Source organism: Terrapene carolina, unplaced genomic scaffold, assembly GCF_002925995.2.
Source record: "Terrapene carolina triunguis isolate 2854851 unplaced genomic scaffold, T_m_triunguis-2.0 Scaffold113, whole genome shotgun sequence".
NCBI classification, from domain to species: Eukaryota; Metazoa; Chordata; order Testudines; family Emydidae; genus Terrapene; species Terrapene triunguis.
In genome coordinates this window covers 17,052,060-17,066,263 of record NW_020664464.1, presented here as the reverse complement: position 1 = coordinate 17,066,263, position 14,204 = coordinate 17,052,060, and the positions used below count along the sequence as shown (strand labels likewise).

The 14,204-nt window shown below is 43.3% G+C and overlaps 1 protein-coding gene across 2 annotated transcripts in view; it reads right to left on the bottom strand.

Moving 5' to 3' along the window:
* Window positions 1-13,110, bottom strand: part of JAK2 (Janus kinase 2) — a 139,966-nt gene extending 126,856 nt beyond the window's left edge. Inside the window, exon 1 of one of the 2 annotated variants that reach the window (XM_026652354.1) lies at window positions 12,964-13,110. The gene's annotated coding sequence lies outside the window, so the exon portion shown is untranslated. Of the gene's footprint in view, window positions 1-11,935; window positions 12,018-12,963 lie in introns of those variants that run through there. The other variant, XM_026652355.1, reaches the window with a different exon arrangement.
* Window positions 13,111-14,204: the final 1,094 nt, after the last annotated feature.

Below are 14,204 nucleotides of genomic sequence, written 5' to 3'. Positions count from 1 at the left end.
TTATTTAGACTTCTATTTTCTTGTGTAAAAGTAACAGTCACAGATCGAACATTCTTCAAATGTTTTGTAAGGACTAAATAATGCAATATCTGCTAGTGAATTTTATAGATACTGTACATTTGTTCTGAGGGTTACTGTGGTAATTATATTGTGTATTTGCTGAAGAAGCAATGCTGCTCCACCATCTTCAAACTAAATATGAGAATCAGAATTTTGCTTTCCTTGGCCATGACATTCAGAATGAAAGGGTAAGAGATGGAAAGAGAAACTAATGAGCTGATACCCACACACAGTTAAAGTCTGTATAATCCACAGCTGTTGTACACACCATTTAACACTTGAAATATGGCTGTAAGCATATTATGAGACTTTGTGGGGACTAGTGTAGTGATAGTATTTAGGTGATCTGCTAGCTAGATTTTGTGAAGACTTTGCAGATGTTTCAAAACAACTAGAAGTACTGATTTTAGCCTCTAGCTTATTTTGCTCATACTCTACTCAGTCTTTGAAAGACTGCATTTTTCACTAACCCAGACATGGATTCAAGGCCACACAAGAGATGCTTGTGTACTGCTATTTTATAATACGCTTATGTCTAGGTTTATCCTTCCTCACGAAGAGACACGTTACTCAGATAGATATACATTTACACTCTCATTAAAACAAAAGCAATGAAACTATATAGCCACCTGTTGATCTACAGATTATGCAACTACATTATGTCTCATTATTACAAGTATAATTTTATATTAATAAGAATATAATAAAAACTCCAGTATTGTATAATAACCAATTCATTCAACAGCACCAATAATGAGATACACTGAATAATCTGAAAAGGTTCCTTACTCATTACAATGTTCTAAACATAAATAAAGCGGAAAAAACCTACGAAGGAACTTCTGGGTTACAAAAACAAACAACAAAGGAGAGATTGCAAAAACTGACTGCAAAACTAATTCTGTATCTCTTCTGTTGAAATGCAGCAAAAGTAGCAAGGCAAAAAGCAAGTCTTGCTAATTTACATAAACTACTATTTAATTCCCTTACACATGATTAAAAAAATAGACAAGGACCTATAACCTTATATAAATGGTTCTGCTTATTTTTCACATAAGTAAATAAGAAATCTGCTGATAAATGAAAAATAAGCAGGATTTTTTTTAATTGTGTGTAAAAGAACAACATAGTAGCTGCAGTCTGATCTGTTTGCATTTACTTCAAAAAGAAGCCATAGTCTGATATAAATTATTTAACACATACTATGGTAAGGGACAGAGTCATCAGTCAGGCTGGGGACCCACAGTGCTAGGCACTGTATACACTCAGTCCATGCCTCAAAGATCTAGAAGTGTGGATAATTTTCTTGATCACCAATTGTCTGTACTGATGGTACAAAACAGGGGTTCTCACCTGTTTTCACAGCATGGACCACCTCCTTCCCTAACCTCTAAGGATTGCTCAGATTTGCAATTGCACATTACCCCTCTGGCAACTGGTATAACTACTTGCATTCAAACGTGTACATATACAATTAATATTAATAAATACAGTGACTGTCACTGGTTTTGCTTTGCTCTTCCCCCTCCTATTTCCTGGCTCCTGTCCAGCACATCTCTTCTATTCCTCCATTCTCAAAACATTTTACACCCTATCTGCCGCCTCCTTCCACTCAAAAGTCCGCTTTCCCCCTAAATCAACTAGCAGCCACCTCTCTCAATCAAGTTCCCTTCTAGGCAACATCAATTCTTCTTAACCCCCACACCTCAAAATGAATTCTGCCTCCCCTCCTAATCAACACCCTCCATAATAAGACATTTTCCTCCACTGAAATTCAATTCCACTTACCTCCCCCACAATTACAATCAGTTTTTCCACAATCCACAAACAAATCCAAACTAATTTCCTTTCTACGATCAACAGCCATACCCCCTACTACGCACCCTCCATCCTGAAAATCAATTCTCCTCCATCCACATATTTAAAGTGTGGTTAGCACAGCTTTTAACTATAATGCCACTTGGCAAATTCAGGAAGTTCCTGGGCAGTAGAACAGTAATTGTGCTTTATTTACTCTGCTATTGTTACCTTTTTCTCTCTATTTTTCCCTCAATGCCCTCACTTCCTGGCTGCAGATTTCTGCCTCTCAAGAAGTGGATGCTGAGCTGACAACCCTCAGAGGCTGATCTGGAGGGGATCTGGAACCTACCATCCTCTCTTTCAGGGGTAGATCCAGCCCCTGGCAAGGAGAGGAAGGTAGTCCTGAGAGCTGCTTGGGTCTGGGAGTGTCTAGGGGAGGTGGAGGAGTTGAGGATTACTGCTGCAGCTGGTGGCCCCCCTATTTAATGGGAAGGATTGATGGGGAAGCTCTGGTAAATTCACTGGGGCAGCGACAGGAGCTCAGCAGGACTGTGGAAAGGAAATCAGTCATTGGAGAAACAGCAAGCAGGAAACCTTGATTTAAATAATCGATTTTTTGCATTTGTACTTTTTTGTTATTTCCCTACAGAAAAGTTGATTCGTATTGGCTAGTAACTATTAAAAATGGTTGATTTCCTAAATATAGCCTTTATATCAAATTTAGTACTTCAGGGTCATATAATATATCTATACACATTTATTTAAACTTAACTTATATTTATTCAGATTCTAAATTTTTGCTTTTTTATGTTAGAAAATAGTGAAAAATGCATTTATTTACTTGATAATTATTTTTCCTAACTGTGATTTGAGTCAAGCTACATATGTAAGAAAATTTGGAATTCAATTAAAAATGGATAAAACCAGCATTGTAAAATTAGTTTTTATTAAATAAACAACCTGAAATGTGCTGCATACACACACACACAAAAAACAAATTTATCAAAATATGTTCTGCATTTAAAGCTAAATAACTGATTTATTACACAAAGGAAGTATTGTCTACAGCTAGTGAATTGAACTGATTGTTTCTGATCACTGTGACCTTCCAGGTTTTAGAACTAGCAGATCTCATGTTCTCACATCTCATTTTTATTCATAGATTGGAAGAGGAAAACAAGCTTGGCCTGCTTTTTCAACTTCCAATCAGTTTTTAAACTTTGAATGAACTAGTCATTGAACTGGACTAGCTGAATAAACTGAAATTAAGAAAATATTCTCTCTCCATCTATGGAAGAGGCTTCTGCTGTTAAAAGCTGGTTTAGCAAATTATCAAATTCTGGTTTCAGGTGCTTAGCCAGTGACTTTGACCAGTTCACTGGGTTGACATTCTTTAATATGGTGGCAGCAAAACATGTATTGCTGGAATTTTTTGTATTTACTTTTAATAGATTATAATAAATTTAGGCCTTAACACAAGTTGTAATAATTTCAAATATAGTTTGAACAGGTTTTTTTTAATGTATTTAATTTAAAATTTAAAAATCCAATTTAATTACCCATTTTCATTCATCCTGTCTCAAGGGGAACATGCTCTTCTTTTTCCCCTGGAGCACCACTGTCAGTGCAGAGGGGACAACTGCTTTCCACTGCACCATATCTCCTCAACACAATGCTTCAATACCATGATGAGGGGCATTACAGATTGGGACTCCCTAGGGGGAACCTGTCAGTGACATGTGGGTTACAGGATGCCAAATCAAAGCAATGCTACGTTTCTTAACCACAGGGCACTTTGGAAGGAAATGTCATGACACCAACAAGTTAACATGAAAAGGCAAATGTATGTTCCCTGCGACATTCAGTTTGAAAGTATAGCTTTGACACGGCAAGAACTAGCTTAAAACTAACTTAACTAGTACATCAATACAATGATGTGTCACAGAGGTCTGCATTATAGAGTCTATTGTGTAAATCTCTTGTGGGAGCACTAACCTGAGGCTGGCTACCCATGTTGCAGCATCTCTGACTAAACAAGCTTTAGACGTGACCGTCTGAGGAGTATCCTCCAAAAAGAAAAACAACAAACATATGAAGACAACCTGTTGAAATTCTTTTGGACATACGCTGATTTTTAATAAACTATAGTGTGCAATCTATAGCAGAGCTATCAAATAATACAAAGTTCTAGATTCTTTTATTTTAAAGGCTCTGAGTAAAGAAATTGCTTCTTTGCCAATAGCAACATCCTTCTAATGGCAGCTGGAACTATGCTATATTAAGGAGCATGAATGGGATTAGGATGCTGATCTTATGCTGATGAATGTCATTATGTAGACAAGTAAAGTTTTCAATTAGCAATAAAGTACATTATTGACTTAAGTCTCTAAATATTATAGCTATTCAAACACTTTTCCATGTTATTCCAATATCTACTCTTCTCTATACTGAAGCTCATAGAATCTCCATATACTTGCTTTATTTTTATTATAAAATAACCCCCCAAAAAATAATCAAAATTGTCTCATGTTTAAAAAAAGTAAATGTTTTTAGGTTCAGTTGGTAAGTCCACAGATAGCAAGAAAAACAGATTGGCTTACAGATCAAGAACTCTGCCAGTAACTTAGAAAGATGATTTGGAGAAGTACAGGCACCCCCCTGACCCCACCCCACCCCCAAAAAAGCCCAGTTTAGACTGATTCTGCTCTCACTTACACCAGTTTAACTTCCTTAACTTCAATGGAAATACTCCTGATTTATCTCTTAAACTGAATTTTCACTTCCTTGCACTGTGTTTATGCCAGTAACTGCAACTGCTCTAACAGCTGAAAACATGGCTCATTGTTTTTAAACAAACCTTAAACAAATGCACAGTTCAGTCTCCCCTTGACATGCATAATACCCTCATTAGCTTTAATAGGAGTTATGCATGCTCATCCTCAAAGGGAAAATATACACTAAACAAACAGTGAGTCAGTCACGACAACTCTTAGGCTTGGTCTACACTTACCCCCCAATTCGAACTAAGGTACGCAACTTCAGCTACGTGAATAACGTAGCTGAAGTCGACGTACCTTAGTTCGAACTTACCTCGGTCCACACGCGGCAGGCAGGCTCCCCCGTCGACGCTGCGGTACTCCTCTCGTCTAGCTGGAGTACCGCAGTCGACGGCGATCACTTCCTGGTTTGACTTATCGCGTCCAGACAAGACGCGATAAGTCGAACCCAGAACTTCGATTCCCAGCCGCCGAACTAGCGGCTGGATGTAGACATACCCTTAGTTTACTGATTTTACAAGCCAAAGTGAAGGTTACCTTAAAGGCAAATTTCCATGTATCCAATTTAAGCCATTTAATGCATACATATCAATCAATCACACATAAAAATAAATAAATAAATAAATAAATAAAATCACATTTTATTCAATGCAGAGATCTGAAAATTTGCCTGGGAAGCAGAACTTTTCAGTATGAATAGACATGTGTCTTTTAAAGTAACAGTTTTAATTAGCATTGATTATTATTGCTAGTAGGGGGCATCTTGATCATCTTGATCCTGCACAGATAGTTTGGAAGCCAAAGGTAAGAGCTGTAAAACTGGCCTAATAACATTCCTTAGATAAAGGTAACATATATCCATTAAATAATTGGTTTAAATATTACATAGTATATTAAAGCCACTGATTGCTCAAGGAGCAAAAGAAAAAACAGACGAGGTTGTATTGCCAGTGCCACCAATGATTTCAAAAGTGCCACTGCCTGGTGTAAGATTAAAAATGACAGTTTTTTCAAAGCTATTTTGAAAAAGACTTGACAGTTTATACATCTGAAAACTTGCATGGTGAGAAACACTTCTAAACAGAACATGCAGCAGCCTGCAAAGGAGGATACAAGTTTGGTTTATGCCCTTTTTTGCTTCTCTATGATATAAAAAGGCGATTTGAGAAATGATTGGTTTATTTTTAGTTCAGTTTGTGTCACTCTCCCCCCCCGCCCATTAGATTGATAAGGAATATGAAGTTTTGCCTTCTTTGTTTTTAAATGTGGACTAGAGAATTGGAATAGGCATTTGGGGGAAATCTGATGGTAAATGAGGAGATCATATCATATAGAGTGGGTGCTCCCTGGCTCTAATCCATCCATTCCCACCTCGTGCACACACACAGATTAGTGATGTCCCAGAGACTCAGAGTTGTTAAGGGCAAGCATGCACGAGGCCATGTTCCATGTCTCTTTATGAGCTTTTGGGATTTTATAACCCTTCTTGTGCCCTGCTGCTCCATGATGCAGAATGGAAGGAGCTGGGGGCCCAGCATCCCTTGCAACCATTTTCTGTTTTATCTAATAAACAGCCATAGTACAATACGAATAAATTTTGCTGGCACAGCACTAAACACTCAAGAGCATCACTAATTATTCATGTGAATTTTGGCAAATGTTCAGAATTCTCTAGATCTGAAAATTGCTGGCAGAAAAACAATTTTACTGGTGCTCTTTTCTACCAAAGTAATTTTACAGTATCTATTTTAAAAAACTTTGATCACCAACCACACCATACATAATAGTACACATCACTTTAATCTCGTTTTGCTAGTTTTTCTCCCTGGAGATCATCCTAAAAGTGAAGCTTACTCAAAAAGCTGGATCCTGAAGAGAACTCTTCTCATTGAACACTCCAACAGTTGTTTTCCAACTATCCATTTTAGAATTCTCCTGCATTATCAGTAATATTTGCCTAACTGGCTAATCTACATTGTTTAAAAATGAGATATCACCTTAGGCCAGAGGTGGGCAAACTATGGCCCGTGGGCCGGACCATCCTGCCCGGTTCCTGAGCTCTTGGGCCAGGAGGCTAGCCCCCAGCCCCTTCCCTGCTGTTCCCCCGCAGCCTCAGCTCACTCGCTCCACTGCCGGCGCAATGCTTTGGGCGGCAGGGCTGTGAGCTCCTGGGGCAGCGCGCTCCTGGGGCAGCGCAGCTGCAGAGCCCGGCCTGACCCAATGCTCCGTGCTGTGTGGTGGTGGCAGCGGCATGGCCCGGCTCCAGCCGTGCAGCGCAGCTGTAGCGCCACCAGCCACCAGTGCTCCAGGCAGTGCGGTAAGGGGGCAGGGAGCAGGGTGGGTTGGATAGAGGGCAGGGGAGTTCGGGGGGTGGTCAGGGGGCAGGGGTGTGGATAGGGGTTGGAGTGGTCAGGGGGAAAACAGGGGTTGAATGGGGTCGGGGGGCAGTCAGGAAGGAGGGGGGGTTGGATGGGGCGGCAGGGAGCAGTCAGGGGTTCCAGGGGCAGTCAGGGGACAGGGAGAAGGGGTGGTTGGATGGGGCAGAGGTCCCGGGGGGGCCGTCAGGAATGAGAGGAGGGGTTGGATGGGGTGGCGGGGGGCAGAGGGAGCGGGGGGGGGGGGGATGGGGCAGGGGTCCCAGAGGGGCCGTCAGGGAATAAGGTGGGGTTGGATGGAGCAGGAGTCCGGGGGGGGAGGGAAGAGGGGGCAGATAGGAGGTGGGGGCCAGGCCACAACCTCCTCCCCTAACCGGCCCTCCATACAATTTACGAAACCCGATGCAGACCTCAGGCCAAAAAGTTTGCCCGCCCTTGCCTTAGGCCCTGATATCACAGTTGGATTCATGCAGGCAATCCCAGGGACTTCACAGAGTCCCACGGAATTCACTGGGGTGCCTGCCCGGATGAAGTTGCAGGACTGAGGCCTCAGAGGGTCAGCTGAGTAAGACAGGTGCAAGATTTCATTTTTGTAACATCTAGATTGATTAGACATTTAAAACAATTCCATTTAATCTTTAAACATTCCCCTACAATGCTGGAAACCAAAACAGTGGCAAGGTAGTAATGCATGAGAAATACAAAGTGAAATTATGGTAAACAAAGTGAAAGTGACCAGTCTATTTCATTGACCCAAATTAATGCAGAGCACAAATTAAAAACATACTGCACACGATTTAAACTAGAATTTTTAAACATTATCTTAGTTTCCATATTTAGGGTATCAAATTTAGACCAAGTAAAATGGTTTTAAGTTATTTTTATTTTGCCAGTGCCCCTTTAAAATATAGAGACTGAATAAATTAAAAGCCTACAAACGTTTCTAGCTCAGATTTGTTTAGCCTGTTTCTGAACAATAATTGTACTACACAACAGTCATCTCTCAAATTGCTCTCTAACCCAAAATAATGTTCTTCAATAATCCTTTAAAGAAATCATAATCTGCTATGCTGTCTTTTAGGGTAGTAAAGTCTACAGCAGTCTATGGGCCGGGCCGGTTTGTTTACCTGCCGCGTCCGCAGGTTCGGCCGATCGCGGCTCCCAGTGGCCGCAGTTCGCTGCTCCAGGCCAATGGGAGCTGCTGGAAGCGGTGGCCAGTACGTCCCTCGGCCCACACGTCCCTCAGCCCGCGCCGCTTCCAGCAGCTCCCATTGGCCTGGAGCAGCAAACCGCGGCCACTGGAAGCCGCGATCGGCCGAACCTGCGAACGTGGCAGGTAAACAAACCGACCTGGCCCACCAGAGGCTTTCCCTGCACAAGCGGCGGAACAAGTTTGGGAACCACTGGTCTACAGATATGATCCTTCAAAAACATATGCATGTGAATAACTTTACTCATGTCCCATTGAGTTCACAGGTATAAATATTTGCACAACTCAGTTCCAATGATCGGTCAATAGAACACTGGACTGGGACCCAGGAGACCTGGGTTCTATTCCTGGCTCTGCATTGGTCTGCTGGATAACCTTGGGCAAGTCATTTCACCATCCTGTGCCTCAGTTTCCCTCACCTGTAAAATAAGGATTACGCTACTGACCTCCTTGTAAAGCACTTTGAAATCTACTAATGAAAGACACTATATAAGAGCTAGATTATATTATTGCTTCAATACTAGGAAAACTGGCTGAAACAATAATTTGAAATAGAATGATAAAATATTTAGATGGACACAATATGATACGAACAAACCAGCACATCACCTGTGAAAGGATATCTTGCCTCTAAAAGCTACTAGAATTCTTTAACATTTCAACAAAATAGTGGATAAAGGAGAACTAGCTGAAATAATTTAATTGGATTTTCAAAAAAAATCTTTAACAAAATCTCACACCAGAGACTCTTAAGGTAACTGAGTAGTTATGAGAGTGAGAAACAAAGTACAGTACTGTCATGGATTAGAAACTGCAAACTTTATGCATGTGTGTAAATGTTTACAGGATTGGGACCTAAATGATCAGTTTTCAGCATAGCAAAAGGTTAACAGTGGGGTGGTCCAATGTCCTGGACTGGGCTGGTGTTGTTTAAGACACTTTTCAGTGGTCTGGGAAAAGGGTGAACAGTGAAGTGGCAAAAATTGCAGATGACAATAATTTAAGTAAAGACTAGAAAAGACCACTCTAATAAAGCCCGGCAAATGAGCAGCACAATGGCAGATGAAATTATTTCTTCCAGTGTGAATTACTGTGTATTTGTTGGCATAGAATTTTAACTATTCATCCATACTGCTTGGTTCTAAATTAACTGTAAACACTCAGGCGAAAGACCTAGACAACAGGGTGGGCAGCTCTATGAAAAACTGTTCACCCTTTTTCCAGACTATTGGAATGCTGAACATAAGGGGAAATTTTGTATAACAGAGATAAACAGTCTAACCACTGTGGCATTACATAGCTCACTGCACTGAGACATGCAAAGCAGAAAACAAAGTGTCAGGCTGTATAAAGAATGGAACTGAAAATAATACTGAAAATATAACATTGGTATACCCTCATCTGGAATACTGTTTCATCCTATCTCCAAAAAAAAGAAAGCAGAAATAGAAGGGCATCAGAAACTAGCAACAAAAATTATTAGAGGTATGAACAGGCATTGAAGACTGTTTAGCTTAGAGAGCAGACCAGTAATAAGGGACATGATAGAGTACAACAAAATAATAAGAAGGTAAACTCCTTCTCTCTCAGTACAAAGAACACTCCATGAAACTGAAAAACAACACATTTAAAACCAATCAATGATTTTTTTTTAAACACAGTGCATAATTATTCTGTGGAACTCACTGCCACAAGATCATTGCTGCCAAGAGCTTAGTAGGATATTACAAGAACTAGACATGTATAGATTTAAAAGAACATCTAGATAGGATAAAAAAATTATAAGGGACAAATACTCACACTTCAGTGCATAAACCAACCACCAACTGACAAGTTTGGAAGAAATTTCTCTTATGGGAAAGTTATTCCATAATGGTCTACTACAGAGTTACTTGCGCCTTCCTTTGAAGCATCTGGTATTGCAGAATGTCAAGTAAAAGGGCACTAGTCTAGATGGACAACTAGTTTAATGTGGCATAGCAACTCCTAGGTTCCTGTGTAGTGCCACAGTGTTTAGGCTGTTCATCTGTTATACACCATTTCCCCTCATGTTCGGCATTGCATAACTAGACAAGTTCAATATGGAGGGGTGGGGGAATCACCTTTCTTTTCAGCATCAGCCAGGTGCTGCCCATTGCAAGCAACAGGCTGTTAGACTTAACAAACGGTCTGGTCCTGTATGGTAACTCCCATTTGCCTTAATGATGAAGGACACAAGATGCTCTGTGGAATGTTATACCATCCAGCAAAATGCTGTTATTTTACACATATCTAATAAAATACACATACTAAAAATCTTCAGATGAAAATACTGTATGCACAGTAGTGTCTTTTTGTAAGTCTCAGTATTTTTATTTGCTTTAGTTTTGCTTTTAAAGTTTCCGAAGATACAAATACACTTTATGAAATAATCTGCAAAATGCCATGCCCAGATATTTGAAAAAATTAAATTATAGAAAGAACTAGAGAAGTTACCAGTATGTGTCAACCAATGAATCTAATGGGAGAAATACAAACATGATCCTGAATTGAAACCCTGAACCAAATCCTACTTGTCTTACTCAGATGAGTAGCCTCACTGGCCCTGATCCTGTGCTGAGAACCATAGGGTGGAACCTTCCACCCACAGTCCACTGAAATCAGTGCAGATATAATCATAAAAACATTAATGTTTCTTTTTAGTTACATGAATATATATTGTAAAAATGTCATATGCCCCCAGGTTGAGATATAAAGTTTAGAGAATAATAGAGAAAATCTGAATCCAGTGCTGTAACTATCCTCACTGATACTGACAAATGAGTAAAGAAACAGTACAGCTGCTAGCACACGTACCTAGCTTCCTTTTCGTCATACTCTGTGGTTGTGCATAACAGTGTTTTTCCACCTCGTTTGAAAGCAGCTATTCCACAGAGCATATTTCAACTCCTACATTATTCTATCCACCGCTCTTCTAATGACAGCAAGTAAGGAGGAGGAGCCAGAGCAACGGCATTAGCCTCCTTTCATTTTCCCTTTTACTGCCCTACACAATAATCTAATGTATCTCTCAAGAATGCTAACCCATCTATTGCAACTTTGTAAGCTTCCTGCTGATTAAACTTTCCCCTCCCAAACACTACTTCCCTATATTCTGTTATTGGTATTTGCAAAAAATGAAAAAGCCCTGCAAACAGTTAAGCAATAAAATCCCTTCCCACTCCTTCTCTGGGGAGAGCCACAAGCTGTTGACTAGCGTCATTATTCCTTCATACTCTTACTAGTGAGGTTCTTTACTGTGTAATTGTCCATTACAGGGGTTTTAGACCTTCCTCCGAATCAACTGGTACCAATCACCACCAGAAACAGGATAGACTATTTGTTCTGATCCATTATGACAATGCTTGTATCCTTCCTGGTCCTCACAACACCATCCCATTATCCAAAGAAGGGGAGAAAAGAGAAGACAGGGCAGTGCCTAAGTCAGACACCGCAGCATCACACATATTGCAATTACCAAGCAGATGGGGCAGGAAAAGAAGCCAGTCAATGTCATCTGTCAGAATCTGCCCTCTTCCTCTCTCTATAGAGCCACCTCTCTCTCCCTACTTTTCCTAATATATAAAATATATTTATATTTGTAACACACGCAGGCAATACATGCATTAAATCTGATGGTTGAGAGTGGGAATGGAGAAAGCTTGGCACAACCCTCAAGACGTCAGAAAATTTACCGATCACTCAACAGCTAATCTGTTCAAAACCAATTATGAAACCAGCGTCGCCAACACAATTTTCTCAGACTCCAGTTATTCTTCAATGTTCCTCTCTCTACTCAGCAAACCACAAAGAAAGGCCCACTGTGACAGCTAATAGTTTACTAAATATCAGAGACAGGGCAATCCATTTCCCTTTACAAACAGAGAGAAGAAGAGATTACTACTTAATCATTTTGGTGTGCCAATTAGACACCTCAGTAATACATGACTGCACATAAAAGGTATCTTCCTCTCCCCGAAACACTTCTCTCCTGATAATAAAAATTATTAATCCATAAACCCATGTCTGATAGAACTATATGCTTCCAAAGTAAGCTATTTACAAAAAAAGCAGACCAGCCAAATGAAGATTTAAATACCCCCACATTAAGCCCCAACCAAATTATTTCCATTTAAAGTCCAATATTTATATTTCATTATCCTCCCTGAGGAGCAATAGGCAGAAAGAGGAAGGCAGGTCCCTACATATGTTAGACACTGATAAGTATCTCACACAAAGGTACATAATGTATTTGTTGGGTGTATTATTTATGCACAGAACAGAGATTCAAGCGAACTACATACACACCATCCGAAAAGAGAAAAGGCCTTTCCTGCTTAGTAGAAACGTTTTTCACCTCTCTCCCTCACTCTGCAGCTAAAGCCCAAACCAAACAGCTGCAATTACAAAAGGGGATAAAAAAATCCCCCCTTTTCTTTTTTAAAGACCTCTTTCTCGAACCATGTAAAAACCACACACAGGCACCTACAGATTTTATGTATGTTACTTCTTTGGATGTACAACACACACGCGCCTGTTTGGAGTGGGGCTTCTGGCTCGCCGCAAGAAGTTCGCTGTCACGATGCACAACTGCACTCACGCCCCCGCCCCCGCTGCTCCCCGAGCTCCTTCCTGCGGGACGTCGGACGGGCTGCGCTGTGGCGGGGGGATAGAAAGCCGTGTCCCTGCGATGCCTGGGTGCGCCGCGCCGCTGGCTACTCACCCCGCGGCGCCCGGCTCCCTCCGCGCGAGCCGCAGGGGGAAGCGGCGCCCCTGGGGCTGGCCGGCCGCTCTGCGCTGCGGGACCCTGGCGCGGGCTCGGGGGCCGGCTCGCGGCGCTGGGCTCAACAGGCCTGTGCCCAGGGGCCCCGGCGAGTCACCGGCGCGTCATCACGCAGAGGCTGGGGAAGAAGCAGGCTCCCGCGGAGGGAGGAGCCAAGGACGAGGCTCTCCCCCTCCCGCCGCCACACACCCACCCACAGCCGGGCGGGCCCCGCGGACTCCCCGCGCCCGGGCTGGGGTGGGGACCAGAGCCCGCGGCAGGGAGGCTAAGGGGGCCCCTGGAGCAGAGGGCTGTGTGGGGCGCACCCCGCCCAGGAGAGGCGATGGGGACCCCAGGGAAGACGCCTGTGTGGGTGGGAGAGGAGAGGCTCTCCCAGAGCAAAGGGGAGGCGGCCGGAGGTGCTGCCCCCGGGGCACTGAGGGAGGGGAGGATGTGTCTCCTGCAGGGGCAGGCTTTGCCCGGCCAACTTTCTAATTGCACAAAACCCAATATCCTTGGCCAGCCCCCTGCCCGCCCCTTCGCTGAGGCCCCGCCCTCCACTCACTCCAGCTTTCCCCCCCTTGCTCTCCTCCACCCTCACTCACTTTTACTGGGTTGGGGCAGGGTGAGGGCTCCAGGCAGGTGCCAGCAATGAGGGGTTCAGGGTGGGGCAGGGAATTGGGGTGTGGGAGAGGTGAAGGCTCCAGCTGGGGGTGCAGGCTCTGGGCTGGGGCCAAGGGGGTGGGAGTGGGCTCAGGGCTGGGGTGGGGGAGGAGGTGTGGGCTCTGGGATGGGGCCGGGGATGAGGAGTTGGGGGTGCAGGTGTGGGCTCCAGGAGGGAGTTTGGGTGTGGGAGGGGGCTCAGGGCTGGGGCAGGGGTTTGGGGTGCAGGTGGGAGATCTGAGAGGGGGTTGGGATGCAGGAGGGAGTTCGGGGTGCAGGCTCTGGCCGGACAGCACTTACCTGAGGCAGCTCCTGGTCGGCAGCGCACTGGGTCTATGGCAGACTCTGTGCCTGACCTGGCTCCACGCTGCTCCCGGAAGAGGCCGGCATGTCCGGCACCTGGGCAGAGGCGCGCCCACATGGCTCTGCACGGTATGCACTGCCCGTGCCCGCAGGCCCTGCCCCCGCAGCTCCTTTTGGCCGCAGTTCCCGGCCAATGGGAGCTGCGGAGCTGGCGCTTGAGGGAGGGGCAGCCTGCG